General features: G+C 39.8%; 1 protein-coding gene across 4 annotated transcripts in view; it reads right to left on the reverse strand.

Moving 5' to 3' along the window:
* LOC121942405 (uncharacterized) overlaps positions 1–15,174 on the reverse strand; it is a 188,989-nt gene that overhangs the window by 25,821 nt on the left and 147,994 nt on the right. For all 4 annotated transcript variants that reach the window (XR_015776608.1, XR_015776607.1, XR_015776602.1 and 1 more), the window contains 2 exons: positions 14,543–14,654; positions 11,162–11,322 (listed from right to left, as the gene is read on the reverse strand). The gene's annotated coding sequence lies outside the window, so the exon portion shown is untranslated. The remainder of the gene's footprint in view (positions 1–11,161; positions 11,323–14,542; positions 14,655–15,174) is intronic.

Raw genomic sequence — 15,174 nt, forward strand, 5'->3', positions numbered from 1 at the left:
ACAGTTTGTTTGATTTTTCAAATTCAATGTTTTTTAGGCAAAATCCATGTATACAGGGAGAATATGGTACTATTTTTATGTTCTGTACCATTTAATTTCTCTTGCTTACTTAATATTTCCTGAGTGAAACTGTAAAGCTAAAAGCAAAACTAGAGGCAGTGATTGATCATTGTAAATACAATTTCACAGCATGCAGGTTAGCAGCAGAACAAATGGAGAAAAGAGTATCCAAAATCGAGATGGGTCATGTATTTCAGATTTGCTTTGGTAGAAATAAACGCTTATCTGTTTCATGAGATCGACAGGTAATGGTTGGAGATCTAAGAAGCTCCATTGCTGGCATTGTATATTGCTCTCCACCTTGCAGAAACACTACCTGGACTTTCACGTGCATCAGTGGCTGCTCACTCTCTAGTACTTTGAGAACAAAAAGCAAACCTAGTGCTTTGGGTAACTCTTGGAGATGACAGCTGTGGAAGTGACATGTGACATGCTATCGTTCACATCGTGTGAAGCTGGAGCAGTGCTGCCCTGCTGGGCAAGTTTACTGATGCAAGCCTGGCGCATGCAGAACTGTAGAGCTCCAAGGGCGGGGAGGGTGATTACTGTGTCCCCTTTCTGCCACCAGAATGTGCATATAGCTTAGCCTATATCATTTCATTCACCATCATAAGAGGTTATGCTGCGGGAGTAAGAGCTCTGTGCAAGGAACAGTTGGTTGTCCACATACAGTGACAGTGCTAACTGTTAGCGTCACACATCTAATGTTACTGTAACGGTTCACAATAGGTCGAGCCATTTTTGTGTTGGTTTGAGTTTGTTGGGACCATTTAACGGCTGCTGCTGTTTGATTCTACTAACTGGGCAGACGCTGAACTGACTGTTCATCAGCAGGAGGGCAGCTCCTTAGATGGTCCTTCAGCACAGCAACTAACCTTTGTAACGGAAGCAAAAGACATTTTTTTTGTGAGGGTGGAGAAGGACTTAAGTAAAGTAAGTGGTCCTTTAATGTGGCCCAGGACACGTTAGTATACACAATGTTTGAAAAATCTGTCCACATGAGGCCCAGATTACCTCCTATTGTGGTCAGAGCAATTACATCTCAAGAAGCATAGGTGCATTTCCACCTGTACTTATAACTGTCTACTGCTGATCTGATCACCCAAAACGCATGTTTACACCCTGTGTTAACAGGGCATGTGTGTTTCTGTATCAGTCCTCAGCCAGTCTCTGTGTCCTCCATGTCGGAGCACTGGTTGCAAATTGTCCTAGGATGCCTGGAGCTAAGCACCTGGTCATTTTCTCTTTTCTGACTCCTACTGGCCAAACGGCTCCAACAGCAGCTAAACCAGCTCTGGGATTGAGTGTGCAAGATTGTGTTTTGCTCTGGTGTGTATTTGTGTTGGGGCAGGTTGTGGGATGGCGCGTGAGCACCGGTGGGGATTCAGAGACAGACAGATGTGTACCTACCATCTCCCTACAGCTCCACTGGCACTTTAATGACACCAGCTCTAGTGTACATTAGATTATTAGACTCCAGAGTACAATATCCGAGACTGGATAATATTGTTTTTCCTCTGGCTGATGATGCATTACAAAAATAAGGAATGGTGTAACAGATGTCTCTCGGGGTAAAAATAATAAATCACAGACTTGTAACATGGTTGAGAAATATGCGCCCACAAACACACCCACATCCAAGAAACACTTCAGTGATTCATTTACTCTCTTTATTCCAACTGAGCAGAAAGCTGGGAGAGAGGAAATGAGACAGAGAAATGGGGGGAAAAAGCGATTCGTTTGCATTTAACTTGCAAACATCATTAGGGCCTCGGTACTAATTGTGTTGTTTTAAACGAGTGAAATCTGATAATGACTTCATTAGTGACTCGGTGTAATGATGACTCCCAGGGTTTAGAGAGGAAGAGAATAAATACAGAGACAGAGTGTGTGTGTTTGTGTGTGTGAGACAGAGAGAGAAAGTGTGACGAGACAAAAAGAACACACACTGAGGCTGTCTGTTGAATCACTATTTAGAGTCACACCTAATCACGCGCGCGCGCACACACACACACACACACACACACACACACACACACACACACACACACACACACACACACACACACACACACACACACACACACACACACACACACACACACATCCAACATAAAAACAACGAAGAGAATGATACATGCAGAAAAGACACCACCAAAGGCTGAACAGGATAAATAGAATAATAAGAGGAGAACTGACATGGCTAAAGAGGTGTGTGTGTATCTGTTTCTAAATGTGTGTGTGTCCTCTCTAATGCGGAAGGGGACTGCTCAAGAAGGGGAGAGGTCTAATCCATAATACGGCAGCTCGCTGCATGGCTGCATACATTACTGCATCAATCAGTGCTAAGCTGCAGTGTAATTTTCTAACTCCCTATTTCTCTACCTACCCCATCACACAGACAACACCCCATGGCTATTTCTGATGAGATTCAGAGCCAGAGAGAGGGAATGAGGGTGAGGAGGGGGAAGGGTGTTTATGGAGCAACCTACCTTCCTCTCCTCTCTCCTCTCCTTCTATCCATCCAGCCCACTGATTAATTTCCAACTAGATTGCTTGGCCAGCAGTATTATTAGCATAAAATTTCCATGGATCAAGCCCAGCTATGAAACCCTTTCATCAAGCTGCTTGTCAAACACAAAATTTCAAATCTCATTTTGTTTCTAATATCATTTTCATACTGGGGGAGTGATGGGGAGAGGAATTGGGGGCTATGATGTGGAGAAACGGAGGTTGTCTACGAGGTGGTGGGGGGTATCAGAGGATTGTTATTCCAAAGATAAACGGAGTCATCAATCAAAATTAAAATGAGCACTAGGTTTGGAATGAGATTCTGTACCAGCAGGCACACATATGCACACATGCATGCACGCCTGCATGCATGTCCACACACCTAACGGCCAAGGTCAGCGCTGGGTGGAGGGGTGGAGTTGGCGATCTCAACACTGGGGCAAAACAAAACATGCAAGCTCAGCTTAATTTCTCATCTTCTGGTGCTTTAAGTCAGCAGCACTCTCACATACCTGAATCCATCACCACACAACAACTCTGCAAACTCATAAAATGCCTATTAATGTCCTTCTCTTTGACAGGCACCACAATAAATAATTTTCACCATTGCTTTGATTACAAAATGTGTAACACTGTCAGTGGTTCCTCCCCCAAAGCAGCCTACTGTATCGTTAATTATGAAAAATAAGGAAGGAGAACAGCGTGGGGTTTATTTTAATAAGGATACAGAATCAATGCGATTTAATCAATCTGAACTAATTAAAAAAAAACTATATTGTGAAACAATCAAGGTGCATAAACAAGATTACAATAAATGAACTGTGCCGAGAGAAGCATTCTCTAATTAAATGATACAAATTGTCATTCCATGGCTGCGCGCTGTTTGTTGACACCTTGAAGAAGAGTGTGACACGCCTGACCACCCTCATGAGGCCCACTCCTTTTGCATCTATAACAGAATTCATTAGACTGAGGGCACGTGGTAAATTTTGTTCTGGCCAGACTACAGACCTGTTCACCTTTTGGTCTTTCGGAGTGAGTTGTTTGAGACTCTGTAAAGCTCCTTTAAATATATATATATATATATATATACATATATATGTATATATATATATATAAAGTTGAAGGTGGCCTTCGACTTTTGCATGGCACTGAACACTTTATCATAACAATTGATCATGTGCCTACATGTATATAAAAACCTGACTCTACAGCTCCTCTCCTCTAAGCTCTATTGAGCATTTCAGTGCCTTTTAACTTGTTTTGTTTTCATTTTACAGCTCACAAATTTGCTCTTTTGTTCGCTCTCACTGCTCTCAGCAGCATCGTTTTCAGCCGCAGCAGGTAGCTATTTTTAGAAAAAAAAAAAGAAAAAAAAAGCTCTAAATGGCCACTGTACACTCCCTGCTTAGCACCAAACAGCAGACTGACAAAGTTATTGAGAGCCTGTTGAATATTGTGAAGCATTTAGCCAGTTAAGAGCCAGATATTTCCCTTGGGAGTTAGTGAAGACCAAACCATAGCTAAAAGGAGAATGAATATAGGAATTCCTTTCATTGCGTGGCGAGTAATACAACTCAGCATGAATACTAATGGTCCTCTGTATCTGCTGGATCTGTAAACAGGGAATTGTTTGCTAACAGTTTCATCATATCAACTTAAATATAAATGTAAACAATGCATGATTTTAAAGTAGCTACAAGGAGTTTTAAAGTGGTTATGAAACAATCTGAATTTTCATACTGATGCCGCTATATGACCTATAAGCAAACAAGATTATCAGCGAGAAGACTTGCTATTTCTATGCAGTATTCTAACAGCTTGTCATTGGGTCCGATTCCCTGAAATCAATGACACAACTTACAGCACACAGATCAGACGAGTCTATGTTCACATTTTTCCTGGTGAGTAGCATGTTAGCCATATATAGGGAATCGGGAGGAAGCTTTTCCTCATAGAATTTATGGTTATGGCTAATACTGGTGCAGAATGAACAAATAGAAAAATAAAAGAATTGAACAAAGAACAAAAAAAGCTAACCCTAACCCTAACAATGATATGAGAATAATAAAAAACAAAAGTCAACTCTAGTCTCTCTTTTAACCGATGGAGAGAGATGCGGGATTTGAAGGATTTAAAATCAATCCTGAATTGGCCCTCTTCCTCCTTAACAGATACATCAGATAAGTGTATGAATTTATGTTGTTGGCGAACATAAGCCATCTAGCTAACACTGGCTTAATGTTAATTAATGTGCCCAATGACCAACATGCACCAGGCAAGTCAGTCATGTGTGTCAGCCAGTGGTGTGATATAACAAAGAAAAAACATGTTTTTACAGTAAATTAATAATTTTTTGGGGTATCTGTACTTTCTTGAGTTTTTATATTTCTGTCAACTTTTACTCCACTACAGTTCCCCTATAATTTACATTATTTACATACTGAAAAATAGGGAAAAAAGGGAGGATGAATGAAGGAATGGGAGGAAAGGAAAGGAATAACTGGATTTTGTTCTTTAAATCCTCTAGGTTGTTAAAAAAACAAGACCATGATTTTCTTCAAGTATATTATAGGCCCCCTTTTAAGTGGTGCATGTTACCTAGAAGTAAATGTCCAAATTCTCAAAATTCTGTCTGCTTGCTTTTTTATTTATAGTATTTACTTGTAATTTTACTTTCAATGCAATTAATATCATAAAAATATTTTTGATACTTAAGTACAGTAAATAACAGATAGTTTAAGACTTTTTCTCAAGTAATATTCTGATACATGACTTTAACTTTAACCCGAGCCATTTTCTGGTAAAATATCTCTACTTCTACTCAAGTATGATTTTCAGGTAGTGACTCCATCACAGGTTTCAACCAAAGACAGTCTATGATTTCAACTTTAGCCTGCAAATGGCTGTGTTTAAAAATAGAAACAGCAAAAAAAAGAAGTGGTGTCTGTTAGGGCTGCTTGATTATGGCAAAAATAATAATCCTGATTATTTTGAATGATATTGAAATCACAATTATTGAACGATTATTTAACATGATTACTAATTTGCCTGTAGAACATCATGCATTCACTGAACATTAACTCTGGTGCTCCAGAAAGAACTCCTTTAACTTTATATACAAGTGAAATGAAAAACAATGAAAGCTCTGTGGTGAAGCCACGACTGTAACACATCTTGCACATTACTGTAGTTTGTTCACATTGCCGTAATAATAAAACCTAACCCAACTAATATAATTTTAACAATACAGAACAGTTACTGTATCAATAACAGCAAAATAAATTTTGAATTGGGATCGATGATTGTTTCACTAACTCAGGAGAGACTCACCAGACCTGAGATGTGTCCATGCATCTATACGCCACAAAACACTTAGACTGAAATTCTGACATTACAAAAAAACACGTAAGTCCGGTGGTGATTATTAATGGCTATTACTACTTGAAAAAAAGAGCTTAAAAAGTAAAAAAATAAAAGTTTCTAAAAGTTTTGCTGGGGTATTTTGGCTTTGTGAATGAACATGAGATCAGATAAAGGAATCAGCAAGAAATAAGAAGTAAGAACTGGAGAACATCCAAGATCTTGGTAACCCCTTCTCATTTGGTTTGAATGTTATCTCGCCAATGGCTAAAACTGGCCATGAGATAAGAGTTGAAGACAGATTTGATAATAGCAAATATTTTATTCTAATGACTTTTAACTTGTTTCACAATTTGTCTTTAGGAGACGTGTCTCACTGAGGACCCAGGAAGTGAGAAAGGCAGCTCTTTGCCATATGATGTGGTGACCTACAAGTGGGTGAATTTAGTTTCTAAATATGAGTTTACGTATGCATGTGAGTCCTATGAGAGATCACTGTACCTTTCCTGCTGAAGCTGTTCTCTGCCTCTCTTGTTTCCAATTCTCAACTTCCGTCCGCAGGATCAACACCTCCAGCTTCAGAACTGTCAGCTACACGTGCAAACACAAAGACGCACAAACAAAATGACACAATGTCAAAATGAACAGTGATCAGTGATTATCATGGATGCGCACAGACACACAAGTCTGTTTTTCCCTTTATGTTTGATGCTAATTGGAATTCTGCGTCCATGAGCGGTTTGTGACACAAGGCTAAAGTCGTCGCCACAGACACAAACATGCATGCATACTTGCCCACACGCACAAACACACACATTTAAAGTTCAGTGAATCGTTATCACTTATCAGGAATAATTGCTGCATGTTTGTGCAAGTGTGAAATTGAACAAAATCCCACTCTATATAATTAAAGAAAACACAGTGAGCACACAATAACACAGAGAGGCCAGGAGAGCGTGAAGGCAACGATACAACCGAAGGCAACCACAGCTTATTATGTTCCTTCTCTATCTAAACCTCCAGCCTGCAGTACAACCTGTGGAGTCCCGTCTGGGTGTTCAGAAAATTTGATTTCCTCACCTATCACTGCGTGTTACCTGAGTGAACAAGCTTTGGGGGGAAAAAACACAGAATTAGTCTCATCCCTACTTTCTCTCTGATGCTCTTTCCACCTCTCAACTTCCACTCACTTGTCTCTCTTCCTGTCTGTCTTTTCTGTCTGCTGACCCATCTGCTTGGATTAAAATGATGTTCTCTAGTGAGTCTAAGGGAACACCACATAAAGCAATTACTAACAAGCCTGATGTGCCACCCCCTCCTCTCCCTTTGTGTAGGGAGAGGATAGAGTGGGGCCAAGTGCCCTTCAGCAAAAATGAATTTTCCAATTTCAGTTAGTTCTTCCATGAATAAATAAACAAATGAATAATTGAAAGGAGCAACATAAATAAATAACATCACAAACATTTCGCCGGTACTCATAAGTATTCTACAGATAACTCGGGCTGCATGCTAATGATAAAAACAGTCCATGTAGCAGGTTGAGATGCATTATTCACTGCTCTGCTCTAAAAGAAATTAAATAAATAAAAATCTCTCAAGGAACTCAAAACATCCTCTCAGCATGGAAGTGACAGGCCTGTCCCATTTATAACACACAAGGACACTGTGGAAAACAAATAACTGACCACTCAGATGCAAGAGGGAATAAATAAACCAGCAAGGAGCTGGCAGCCATTGACAGAATCTCCAAAATTTCAGCAAGCAGTTAGAAAGGAAAAACACTTCCAATGCTAGGAGGGAAAGAATGTTTTCTAAGTCCTGCAGGAAGTTGAATTCTCATACTCAAAAGTTATTGAAACAGTTGGACGCTACAGGAAAATAGCAATTTTCAGATACTGACAATAAAGTTTTCTCTTGGACGGCCTCAAGTTTAGATTTTACTTCAAGAAGAGACTGACAATTCAGAAGATGTCAGAAGACGACAGTTTCTAGCATAAATAACTCTATACTGCTTTGTTTTCATAAGGGCATTCCCCAGAGAATCTTAACAGCAGCACAGGACTCACTGGAGAGCGCTACAAATCCCTTGGTGCTACACAGAGCAGACACATATAACTGAGTCAAGGGATATACAAAATGCATAGATGTCATAACCAGGTATGATAATAAGAACAGGTGGAGGCTAGGGTCATAGAATGAGAAATCAATCAAGACTGATGGCTGCAGCAGCTGCAGCAAGGTCCACATAACTGTTTTTTGAAAGCTCTCAAACACATGTTGTGACCTTCCAGCACAAGAAAAAACACATACAGGGATAATGATGACTTTACCTACAGAGCTCTAAACAAATTCGTCTTAACTTTGTTAAAGTTACAAATATACCACATAACTGTGTGTAAGAAAAATCAGGGTGAGTAAACAAAGAAGGTTCCTTCAGCTCAAGGCTCAAGACTTTTGAATGCCACTTGGAATGTAATCTCAGACCAATTTTACAGAAATCAAAATTGATTTTAAAAATAAACACGAGCTGACATCAATCACTTAGGGCTCGGGACTATTTTGCCCAGATGTTTTTTGTAAAATAGAGCACGATTTGGTGATTTAGTGGTTTTCATTGAGATATCACTGCCCTGAGTCCCATTGTGCCAGGTTGTCTGATTTTTTGCATAAAACACACCAAACTTTGCATGCATATCATCAATGCCAAAAATATTCATCAATGATCTTTTTTTCCATAAAGAAAGTGAGAAATTGACAAGCTAAAAATAGATCTTAATATTAAAAATTCAGACAAAAACTATGTTTCATTTTTGTTGACAAAACAAAACCAAATTAAAATGTTCGTGTTGGACTATCTGACTTTCAAAATGAGAGGAGATCAGAACAGCCGTGTTTGCAATTATTTTCTAATGCTGTATTTGTAATAGTTTAACTATGCTGAAAATCTTGGTTAAATAGCCAATTTCCATTAAATTTACACTTCCTTATGTTATCCAGGGTACAATGACCATAGACGTAGAAACATAGACACCTTATTGGCTGCTGCTCTAAGCTCACTGTGATGTGTGCTGCAAGTAAAGTACTTTAGTACAATTTTGAGGTACTGGCACTTTACTTGAGTATTTGCATTTTATGCTACTTTGCATTTCATGCAACTTCATTTAATTTAACTTCATACTTCCACTACATTTCATAAACATTACACACACTAGCAGGTTTAATTGTAGCAAATCGATTCTTCCTGCTGTTGTAAAAATTGCACTAGAGAGGTAGAAAAATGTCAGGCAATCATCTCCATTATAAGTCCACACCCTTGTTAAAGTGGTGGTGGAGGTACTCATATTCTTTACAGAAATAAAGGTACCAATAAAGCAGAGAAAAAATTGAAAAAAAAAGTATAAAAAATTCTGAAATGTATTATAGTGGAAGTGTGAAGTTGAATGAAATGAAGTTGCATGAAATGTAAAGAGAAACTGATCACCTGTGGTCTTTCCCCTGAGACCTCTAGCCAGTAAATCCAGTATAATGACTTTCATTGTTCCGCATTTGTGTAACAACAGTTTAAATGAGTGACATAGAGGACAGTTTTAATTGTAAAGCAACACATCTCCAGTAAAAATGTACAGCAGCAGTATCAAAATCATCTCCTTCTGAATTAATGACAGCATCACACAGACAGCTGGTCTGTTTGAAAAAGACCATCAGTGATACAGACATCTGCTGCTGATGCAGCACATTAGACCTCTAATGCACATGACACATCGTGTGTAGAATGATACACATGTGTGTAACGTTTCTGACATGTAGTGAAAGTATGATACTAAATTAAATGAAGTTGCATGAAATTCAAAGTAGCAGAAAATGCAAATACTGAAGTAAAGTGCCAGTACCCCAAAATTGTACTTAAGTACTGTTCTTGAATAATTGTACTTTATTACACTCCATCACTGGATGTTGCTTATTCATAAGTCGGAGCCTGCATGTCCCAGTGTTGTGGCTTTTCAGAAGATAACTGTTTTGTCATACAGTCGATTAAATTGCCTCCAGCAACAGAAATTGATTCAAACAAGTAACAACTGTCATGTTCACTTTCTGATGTTTATGATAAAACAAATCTCATGAAAATCTGTTCAGAATTAAGTGAATTACAGTCAATTTTGTACTGAAATCTGCATTTCTCGATACTTACGTATTTGTTTACTAGCAGATCTTGACTTCCACAATATGGCGCCCGCACAGATGTACGTCAAACCAGGAGCACAGTATCTATGTTTCTATATCTATGACAATGACAGCAAGATAGCAGACAGTGAATCCCCTGCTCTGAGCATCCTCCAAAGCATTTTTTAGACTTTTGAGAGATTGATTTGAGACGTTTTAATAACAACCAATGCATATTTTAAGATCAAAGAGTTCAATGCCTTTTGAGACTTTCAAAGGATCTGCGGAAACCCTGAAAAATTAGGAAGCTGCAAAGTTAGTTATGTGTGTATAGAAAATTACAGTTAACAAACTAACTCAAGACCATAGAACAGTGTTGTGAGGATCATGTTGTCCTGGCGAATGGTTGTTCAGTCCAACAACAACAAATGTGCACAGTAAACAAGGTCCAAATCTAGACAGATCTCCTCCCCCCGACTCAACATCCTAATAAATAAAGGCCTCATTCTATCTCAACTAATGTCCGATTCTACAAAGGCACAGTGGGAGAGGTTGGGGATTATACGGAGACAATATTGAATGAGGGGTTAAACAGTGATTACTAATCTCATTGTATTAGAATAAAGAACAGCATATCAGCAAACACGGGGGAAGTTGCCCTTTGTCCTCTGTGTAGCTCGTTTTCCACAAAGCTCATTAAGGGATACTGTTAACATGCTTCCTAAGCACAAAATGTTAATTAAAAACACAAGGCTAATATGCATTTTTACGCCACGCTTTTGAGCGCCATTGAAAAAAAAAATCTCATTTCCTCTGTGGCTCTGCTGATTGCAGTCTGATGCGGTGCTGAAGTTAATTAGAACCCTGTGATCTGATGTGATGAGGGGGTGACCGCACGCCATGCTGCCACCTGCCCCCCCCCTCCCCTCCATGACTGCAATCACCCTGAGCCCCCTTGTCATTACTGCTGTAGAATAGGCCATCTCATCTAAATTGAACGTCCTGCCCTGTTGCTGCTGTCTCCCTTTTGTCTGTCCCTCTCAAAGTTGTCATGTCTGCCTCTTACCATGTCCTGCAGTTCTGGGCCACCATGCTGAGGTTTCTGTCCTCCTGCAGACACAAGATCCAGACAGCTTCTTGACTTTTTCTGTAGCTCCATATCCACCAGACATCCCAGATCCATGTTTAGGTCATCCTCAGCCTAGCTCTGGAGCTGGGCGAAGCAACCTGACAGCACACAGAACACTGGCTCAGCACAAGAGATACTATAGCACAGTAATTATCAACAACTGTTTACAGGAGTGCAGCACCAGTCAATAATCCCTTTGGTCAGTAGAACATAGTATTATTTAGGAATCTCAATCGCATTCATAGTTTGTACAAATACGTTTGGATTATGTGGTGCAGATTTTTACAGGTGCAACTGGGGCTCAACACCCCAAATTCTGCTATGGACTAATATGGTCTGTGAACTGTGTTACCCTTTCCAGTCACAGTGCGCTCTCTTGACATTAAAACAACACGTCTGTAACGGCTCCGATAAGTTTTCACTAAAAGACACTCAAAGAGGGGGCCTGTTTTTATGAAGTGACAAACTCACACAGTGACAGGATCATCCCATAAAAGTCCATGCGAATGAAATGTACGAGTGTTCCCGGGGTGTGAAAATATACTGCAGCATGCACCTCTGCAGACCCTTCTATTAATCAACCTGTCTGCACTTTGTTTTGAGAGTAATCTCGTCCAACCACCAGAGAAGCACTCAGCAGTAAGTGGCGCTTGGCTGTGCTTTGAAGGCCGTGGTTTATTGCCATCCCAAAGCACAGCAAGACTGCGTTGTAAAAACACATCATCTCAGTGCTCAACACTCGCCTCCGGTTACACACCTCACGCATGGCGATCTAGCACAGGCCTGAAGACCTGAACTCCTGGCCAAGACTCAGCTATCAGAGGCTTGAGCAGACACAGTCTAGGCCTCTGTTCAAGTGCTTTCCTTGCTTTTGTCCATGGAAATGGGAAGCCATCCTAATTAGCGTCTCGCTTTCTAATTCTAGGTCATGACAAGAGTATCAGTTTACACCTCCATCCCCACACAAATGAACAGTTACAAACAACAGTAAAGCTGACAAACATCAAAAGTTGTAAATTCCTTAAAACTCACTCCATGAATGTTTAAGCATCAATTACAAAAGTATATTTATTCGGTCCCCAAACCAGGGGGTCCACACTGGGTTTCCAAAGTTTCATGAGGCCTTCTCGATTTAAAAAAGTTTAAGAAAACTTAATAATAAACAAACAAAAAAAAACAACCCAAAACATATATACAGCAGGGCTATATGTCATTATTTAACTAATGTCTGTGAGGAAAACTAAATTTAATTGTTATTTTTAGAGTTTAGATTATTTATGATGTAAGCTTGAAAAAAAGGGGATAAGGGCACAGTGAAGACCAGAACACAAACTATATTCACAGAGCCTTCCCTCTGCTAAACAGACTCATCCTGTGTTAGAAAAGTATGCAATTAAAACAGCCAAAAAGCTAATAGAACAATGGCCAGGTCACAGAGACGAAAACACTGAATTAGTCAAAAAGAAGCCTGTTAAGTATGTATGATAGTTATAAATAATTTAAAAAAAGAATAATACAGAGTAAATCATTTTAAAAGTTCCTAAAACTATCAGGAAAACTAATTTCTGATGTACTATTCACTCAAAATAATCTGCTCATAGTTAATCCTAATCAATGGTTTAACACAAACTTCATGCCGTTATTGCAGTCACTATACGGGGTAATTGTACAATTTATGTTTTGTTCTGTTCTTTTATTGCCATGCTGTCAGTTTACTAATTGATAGAAAAGGGATCCCTTGAGGGATAAGGTTGGGAACCAACGGCTTTGAGAAGCCATATAATGGAAAGGTCAACCGGGTCTTACTCTCCTCGTTTTCTTTTTTCTTTTTTTTTAAAATATTATTTATTTATTTGATTTGATTTTTATTGTCAATTATGTATCATATAGGTGTGTTTCTTGTCTATCCACCAAACTACCAAAGCACACCCCTTGTGTGTGAAAACCTACCCGGCAATAAACTGTATTTTTAAACAGATTTCTTTTTAACTGCCTTTTGTGAGAGTATCAAGGTGACAGAAATTAGACTGTACCTGTGTGCACGTGTGTGTTTCTGAATGTGTTGTTGTGTACAAGTTATGCTTGTGGAAAACCCCAGAGGGCCAGACCTTGTCCTTCAGCTGGCACTCCTTAAATTTCTCCATTTCTTAGTATGCATTGCAAAGATAGCCCAAACACACTAAGTCACAGATGCAAGCCTTCCATTAATTTTTTTTTCTATTATCGCAGATGTGTATCAACAGGAGAATGCCGCTTTTCAGAGACTCATTTGTTGCCATTTCCCTCCAAATTAACTCGTCAAGGATTTTTTTCCTGCTTTTCTGCCAGGGACGCCAGCCCCTCCTATGTGCACTTTCCTCTTGACTACAGTGAGCGGCATCTAAAACTTTAACAAAACAAAGTGCTTCTTCTTGTTTCCTGACCTCCTCAAGAATGCCTCTTTTAATATTAGGACAGAGAGTGCAGGTGAAATTTAAAGTAGAAGTAAATGAAAGTGCTGAAATATTGAAGCAGGGCAGCAGTCTGCTGGGCAGTGGTGGAGTCACGGTTAAGGGAGTTAAGCTGGGTCTGCAGGATGTGTTGAGACTTATATGGATTTGTCCAATTTCATAATCTATAGCATCCATGAGCCTAATGAATATTTGATACAGCGGGTCTTTTCTGATGTTTAAAGGGCCCACTGTGTTTAGAAAAGTAATCTGAGCAGGCTGCAGGCATGAATGAGTTTAACAGTTGACACCGTATAATATTGAAATGCCACTGCAATTGAAATCTAATTGCAGGCTGGAATGAGAGAAATGCATGTGCAGATATGTTGTGGAGGAAAAGTAAAGCAGGTCTGAGAAAAGTGATTGGTGACCTCCCGTCTTTCACATCCTGGAAGGAAAACATCATTGGTCCCCTGTATAATGCGACCTCTGTCTAAACACTAAGGAGGGATATATGAATGTAACATTCATCCCTCAAGGACGATGAAGAGATTGAATGTTTTCTTCCTGCACCACCAATGAAAAGAGCTGCTGACCCACATCTTAAAGGTAGCATATGTGGCATAGCTGCAGCTCCTCTTAAGGCGGGGACTTTTATTTTCTCTCAAAAGGAGGAGGTCAGTAGGTCAAAGCATGAAGGCCCACAGCACTGCCAGCCTTTTCTTGCTTTCTTTTTTGTGAGCTCAATCGAAAGGATGAACTGAAGCCAAAGGTACACACGAGCAGTTATATGTAGTGGAAAACCCTTCACTTTTTCCTGAGGAAAAGAGTTGTGTGGATATATGTGTATATTCATACATATGTCTGTGTCAATAGGAAGGCCACTGACCTTTCTGTGCCTTTCTGTGTTCTTGCCTCTTATCCTGCAGCAGCATCTTTGGCCGGTCTTTCTGCACCTGTAGCTCAGAAATGTGTTGGTCGTTCTGCTTCTTCACCTCCTCCTGCTCAACACACAGACAGGAATGAGGGAGCAGAGGTGAGGTGCACAGAGGATTGAAGCTGTCTGTTTCTGAAGGTGTCAGCACACCTTACTTTTGCATAATACATCTCACACCTCACAGATGATCCATTAGCAGGTTACAGCAAGAGAGTAAGTCGCGATATACAGCCGTAGCAGACACACAAAGACAAGCACACCGAACACAAATGCACAATATTCTCCACTTTCACTGCCAGATGAGAGGTTGGGATTGTCCCTGCGGGGCAGACTCGTGTGTGGCTGCATTTAAAACCACTTTTACTGGACTGACTTCTGGGCTCTGACCCTAAACTGCCTCCAGAGCAAGCGCAAAAGACAAAGTGCATGAGAGAAAGAAAGAGAGAAATAGAGCGAGAGATGAACATAAAGCGGGAGGCAGGCAGAAAAAGAGAAAAGGCAAGCCACCACACCCCCGTGCACTTCCAGACACTGATTTATAATTTTAATATCTCTAATTTCCACAGCAGCGCCCATTTTCCAAA

This window comes from Plectropomus leopardus, chromosome 1 (assembly GCF_026936395.1).
Source record: "Plectropomus leopardus strain MGB_pleo_1.0 chromosome 1, ASM2693639v1, whole genome shotgun sequence".
NCBI lineage: Eukaryota > Metazoa > Chordata > Actinopteri > Perciformes > Serranidae > Plectropomus > Plectropomus leopardus.